Here is a 6,728-nt window from a genome sequence, read left to right as displayed (position 1 = left end):
CTCAGCAATTACAATAGCAACGACGGAAAGAGTCAGGATTGGTCCGTGAAGGTGTCCGTGACAGCGGTGAGAGCCAATCACGGGCCGTTTGGGTATTACCTAAGGGGGCGATGTTACGAAATAAGGCAAAAAAAAGTGGGATAAAGAAAAATAAATCACTTAAGTTGCCACCTGTAGCTCCTCTCGACTCAAATCTCATATAAAAACAACTATAATAATGAATTTTAGAAGAATGCAATGCAAACATCACAGCAGAACCAGGCTATTTATAATATCCTATAGGAATATTATAGTCCAGTGTTATCATAGGAGCTAGAAAATACCATAAAATACGATAATGTCACACGATAAAGACACTATAAACTCTCTGTTGAGAACCACAGACAGCTGTAAGTCCCTATAGGAATATCATAGTGATTTTTCATTAGGGATCCACCAACAGAACGCATGAAAAAAAACAACAGAACAGAATTAGATAATTTTTTAATTAAAGATAAGAGGAAAAACGCGTAAAACCTGTGCAACTGCTTTTTTCGCGTGCAGAATGCTCTTCACCACAGAGCCGGACAGGCCGCGAGGAAGGTCAAATGGTGTAGTCTCCACGTGCGGGACACTTTTTGTACGCCCACTTAACACACGTGCAAATGTATTATAATCACCCTCCTAAACCAGGAGATAATTATATAGGCTTTAAACCGTGTCGTTTTACACATTCATCATCCATCACCCACCCCGGTCAGGCTGAGTTTGGGTCAACACTCGGTGCGTAATGGAGGGTTTGGGGTTTGGTTACAGTTGGATCTCCAGGGCAGACGGTCATGTGACCCTTCTGGAGTCATTTACGTGTGAATTTCAGAGAGCTGCTGGAAACACAGTGACCTAATTCAGTGATTCCTAACTTGGTCCACATTAGAGCCACAGACCCCCATTTGAGGAGATTTTGTCTCTCGGACCCAAATCTGAGAATATTTTTTATTGTCAGATATGATTTTGCCTGGAATCCCATGACTATCTTTACTGCAGGTAGAGAGATAACAGAGAAACTATGATCAAAACAGTCATTCTTCTGCATTCTCTAATTGTGTTAACTTCTTGTAAATGAAATAATGCTGAAGTTTAACCCTTCATCAATTTGCTGGGGGACTCCCTGGAACCCCCACAAGGACCCCTGGGGGACCCCAGACCCCACGTTGAGAACCACTGACCTAATGGCCTGAAGAGAAAAGTCAGAGTTAAAGGAGAAACCAGTTGTTATTCAGTTACAGCCCATTTACTTCTGTCTACATGAAGTTTACATTTCCCCCAGTCATTTTTCAATGCATGCTGTATGTAATTAGATTTTTAACATTTGCTCATTTTGGTGTCAAACCTAGCTTGAGATGAACCACAGTGTCGGCTAAAGAAAAACTTAAACTTAACAAACTTTTAAAAAAAAAGCTCTGTTTGGAGGTTTGATCATAACCATCCTACATTCTCAAGTCAGACTGCTGTTAATAAATATAATAAAAACACAAATAAATGCTATGACTTGTTTATGAACACAGACTGAAAATACTCAGCGTTTATCTAAAGGAGACTTTAAACAGGCACTCTAGCTGCCTAATGTGCTGCCAAATTACCATGATATAGTAAATACACACCGTTATGGAAATGAGGTAATTAATTAAGTAGCTAATTAATCAATGCATTAATTAGCAGATATTCCTGTCAGCATACATTTACATAACACAAGGGCAAACGAAACATCACTTCCTTCCTGGATTTTTCCCAGGAAAGAGCTACCAGACACCAGGTGTTAAAAAAAGAAAATGGAAAAATACACACTTTTCTAAAACAGTCTGTTTATTAAATGCTTTCAAGAGATTTGGTCCACTTATGTGATCATGATTCACTTCCAACCAGGGAGGAGAAAAGAGAAAACAAAGACAAAAAGATAAAACGAAAACAACAAAATGTAAAAATACAGTACAAAAAGAGGCCTTGTTTTTTCACTTCTTAAAACCCTGGTTTTCTTTATCCGAGTTGTTGAAAATAATTCAACTATCCATCAATTTCTAATAGTGAACGAAAAATGTAAATTCATTAAGATTTTCCGTGTTTATGTGGCTGTGTAGGTGTGTGTTGGCGGCGGGAGTCAAACGACACAATCTGGATTCGATTTTGCGTTGCACAGAAACTGGTTTCCAAGCGAATGGTCAAAGATACTCTTTTACGCCAAACAACTTTTTGGAAAACCACGCCCAGGGAGAGAAACAACCGTCTACTGGACACGTGTTTTGCTTTATGTGGAAGATGGCTAGAACTTTCTGAATCAGTGCTATTTAGTTGCCTCATGCCATGCCAGCTGAATCCAAGGTTTAAGGTTTATAAGATGCTGCTGGGCACCGATAAGGCAGAAATAAAGTCAGCATCTCCCCGAAAAGTCAGCATGGAGCTTCTGCCTTCAACAAATAAATAAAAAAAAAAAAAAGGCTGTTGATTGTGCAGCTTATACCAAAACGCCACCGTTCTTTGCATGCTTACAGACTGGGTGAAAGATTACCAGGCGGGCAGCGGGACAGCCCCGACAGGTTTGAGGTTTCTTGTATTGCAGCCGGGTGGAAACAGCTCGTAACGCGGCAGGCTAAAGGTTAACGCAGCGTGCCGTTTGGGAAGAATAACCTTTTTAGTGTAAGAATACAGTAGCGAGAACCTTGGGAAAAAAAAAAAAAAAAAAAAAACTAGATCCAAGAACTCTGCGTGCTCCGTCATCGGATCCTCGGCGCGACAGGGACGGGACGACAAAGCGAAATTCGATATATCACGATACAGAAATGTAACTACGTATCGTGGGTCAGAAAAATTAATTGTGATATTAGCTACATTTTATTCTGCTGTAGTAATCACAAATGAGACGCTTGACCATCACAATTTCACAAGCTCTCCATAGAAATTATATTATTGTCACTTTATAATGACATTTTTAAAATGTTGTTTACATTCTAGCGAGCCAATGCCATCGCTAGAAAGATTTGTGTCTCAGAAATAAACATAATTCTGCACAGTCAGACTTTGTCGTGACTGAACGTTTATTCATTACATCGTATCGTGGTTGTATCGAATCGTGAACCCCCACATCGCGGTATCGTATCGTATCGTGGTTTAACCGCATCGTCCCGTCTCTACGGTGTGAAGTCGGAGCACGCCGGTCTGGTCTCGCCGCGTTCCGGCCGGACTGCAACGTAAGCGAGCCGCCCGCCTGCCTGCTGCGTTTTGTGTCATGATCCACCTGCCTTTAAACTGCACACAGAGAACATGCAGTACAGGAATCCATAGGTTGTTTTGTTTTTTTTGTTGTCTGTGCAGGTCAGTCACATCATCAGCATGGGCCTTTGTCCTCTACAACAACGATGGAAGAGGAGCGTCCTCTCAAATGCTCCGACAAACACCTTTCCTGCCAAAATCATTCACTCTGGCAGGATTTACATTTCTCCAAGTGTCAACTAGCCACAGAGGCTGGTAAATCCCAAAATTCACCAGCCACATTCAGTATTTCATCAGCCAAATAGACATTTTTAAATAAATCCCAGGTGATGATTGGTTCCCTGCTAAAGCTAGATACATTTTCAAGCCACAAGCTAAATTTACTGGCATTTGGCTGGTGGCTGGTGTTAATTTCCCACTCTGGTTGCAAGCGTTAATATCTTGAATATTACAATATTTGAGTGTTTAGAGCATTCGAGAGTGCAAGGATCTCCCATTTCATTCTCCTTCTCGACCCAACACGCTCTATAAAAAGATGGAAATATATTACTGACCACAGCAAACTCTTCCACAGCCACAGAAAAAAAACAAAAAACAAACAAAACAAAACGGCTCCACCACCATCTCTTATCTAAATTACCTCATAAGGGTGTCTAAGTATTATTATAGGTATAGGTATCGTATATATAGAGAGTAGGATTATACAATAGGGGTATGTATCATCTTATAGGTATAGTATATCGAATAAGGCGCTATACTGGAGTATATAGGCCTCTATGTATGCTTTTTTTCCCCGCCACACATCTGTCGCTGCTTGTCAAACCAATTTAAATAAAAAATGTACAGGTAGTGAGCGGTGAGCTTTGCTGGTGGGATCCACAGCAAGGGGGAAACAAGAAATCACATTATCGGTAGATGAAAATTCAAATTATTGTCGCCTCAAATTACTGCCCAGACAATCCTAAAGCCTCCAAATAGAGGAAATCAAACATATGGCAGGTCTACCGTCTATACACTGTACTATAAACAACCTGTGGCTGCTGGTGGGTGATTAGTGATGTAACCACCTGTTGGGTTAGAAACCCAAAAGCCTCACAGTAAATGTCTTTCCTCCTCGTCAGAAGCTGCACCGTCCACACAGGACTTTCTTTTCTGTTGCATACATAGGCGCCTATTTACCGTTAAGTATTATATTCATACATGAATACATATATAAAGAGAGAGTTATACATTGCAATTAACATATACATATATCAATAGCGTATAGAAGAGAAATAGAAATAGTCAATAGATAGCAATCATTATCGTCATCATATTCATCATAATACTAGGAGTAGTAGTAATACGTTCCCTCAATGAAGCTAATACCTGGGCCGCTCCAGACCAGGGCCGGTCATCGCCTTATTAACCAAACTGCTCCAAGCTGAACTAGGATCAGCTTCCATTTCCAAACGGTAACCATTAACAAATAGCAAAACTGACCCAAGATCAGCATTTAAGGGTAAATCCACTGCAGGTTGGCTGTGAAAGCTCTGATTAGACATGAAGTCAGATGATTTGTGTGTGCATACAACATTTTGGTGGTTTGATGTTCTCTTATCTTGAGGTAAAAAGAAACATCTCTTCTACCTCTAGCTCCTATTTTTCTGCATTTCCGCCTACTCGATTGTAATCTTGGTGATCTAGAAATTGAAGCTAATTTGCTAACTGTCGAGTCGCACTCAGCAGAAGTTGGCTAAATACTTAAAATGTAAAATATTAACAATCTGGCTTATCCGAAATTCTGATATACACTGTGCTGTACGTCTAATATGCAATATTCTGTATGTTCAGTTTATCTGCTGCACTTGTAATGGCAACAACAACAACAAACAGCCAGTCTCAAGCTGTGTGACTTCATTTCTACACCTCTCCCCTCAGTGTGAGATTTAACCCTCTGTGATCCGTTTCCACACCTTCAGCCTGAAGCCAAACTCAAACCAACCTCTACTGCAACACCGTCACATAAACCCAGTCTGGAACGACCCACACACAAGCAAAAATTACAAAAAAAAAATTAAAATTAAATAAAAAAAAATCACTATTGTCATCTAGTTCAGCGATACATGTCATATAGCAATAGCTCAATAACAAGAGGTTCTTCTATGTAATCAATACAAGGTTTTCAGGTTATATATTTAATTAAGCTTAACCGCTAAGTTATCAATTATTATTAGTAGTATACCAATATCTGTAAATATGTATAATATATTGTGTGTATATGTATCTGAATATAGACATACCTCCATCACATCTGTCCACTTTGCAGGCTAGAATAAGATGGCAATAGATATCCTGCCTTTCCGTGTGTGTGTGCATGTTTTTGTGTGTGTGTGTGTGTGTGTGTGTTTACGTGTGTATGTGTTGTTTATAGGCACAATATATGGTGCTAATCATTTCCCTGTCCCAAGCTAGCAGTTTTTCCCATAGTGAAAAGTTATCTTGGGGGCTACCATTAGCTATCAGGAACATAACATCTGGGTGCGAATGAGGAACACAGGTTTCCACTGAAGGCTATGGGAGCGCGATTTCTTTTTTTTTTTCCTCGGTGAAATAACGACCCCACTTCAACCGAACACGTGGCGTCTTGCCCTTACTTTCAAATAATCTTAAATATCTTCATAATCGTTCATAAAAAAATATATTCTTAATCATCTTCAGTCTCATTCTTTTCATCAGCAGCTATGGAGCTTTTCAGCCTTCGCAAGCGCAATTCATCCGGACATAAAGTTAAGTCTCTTTTCATACAATAATACCTCTTCTCTTTTACTGGGAACTCAAGTCTTCTGCACACTGCAGTCGGCGGCGCTGTGCTTCGGTCAAAGTGGGGTCGTTATTTCTTAATGGGCATCTGCGGTCTGAACTGATCTAATTGCTGTAGCCAGGAAACTGTACATGTGCTGCAGTCGCTTCTCTGCCGCATACCGAGCCGATTCGGCGCGACGGCTTGAACAGCCTCTTAGCCGCTTTGGCAACGAACGCTCAGCCACTTTCCTTCTGTGCTTCTGCTACTGAAGTTTCGACTTCTCAGACGCACAACAGGCGATTCGTTTCAGGCATTTACTGCTGTTTTTTTTTTCTTCTCTCTTTTATGCCCAGAGAAGCTGAAATTCAAGCATGCACAGATTTACCTGGACGCAGGCTGACGGCGGCTGAAAGGTTAACGTGTGAATGTGTGCGTGTGTGTGTGTGTGTGTGTGTGTGTGCTCGTCCCATGCAGGACCGGTTGGCATGATTACAAAACCAGCTATGTCTGTCTAGGGGGGCTTTTTCTATCAATAAAGAGGGGAGAAGAGGAAACTCGACCGTTACGTAAGTTTGGTTTTGGGGTATGTATACTTGAATACATTCCACAACCATAGTAATGTTTTAAATGACTGACTTTCCTCATTTTTAAAGGCCCGTGCAGGCGTTACATTCATAGCGTTCTACCAATATGGCAGACA

The sequence above is a fragment of the Centroberyx affinis genome, unplaced genomic scaffold (genome assembly GCF_046629955.1).
Source record: "Centroberyx affinis isolate AG114_WGS23_722 - 3 ecotype Tasmania unplaced genomic scaffold, CSIRO-AGI_Caff_v1 ptg001636l_1, whole genome shotgun sequence".
Classification (NCBI taxonomy): Eukaryota; Metazoa; Chordata; class Actinopteri; order Beryciformes; family Berycidae; genus Centroberyx; species Centroberyx affinis.
This window is presented reverse-complemented; position numbering follows the sequence as displayed.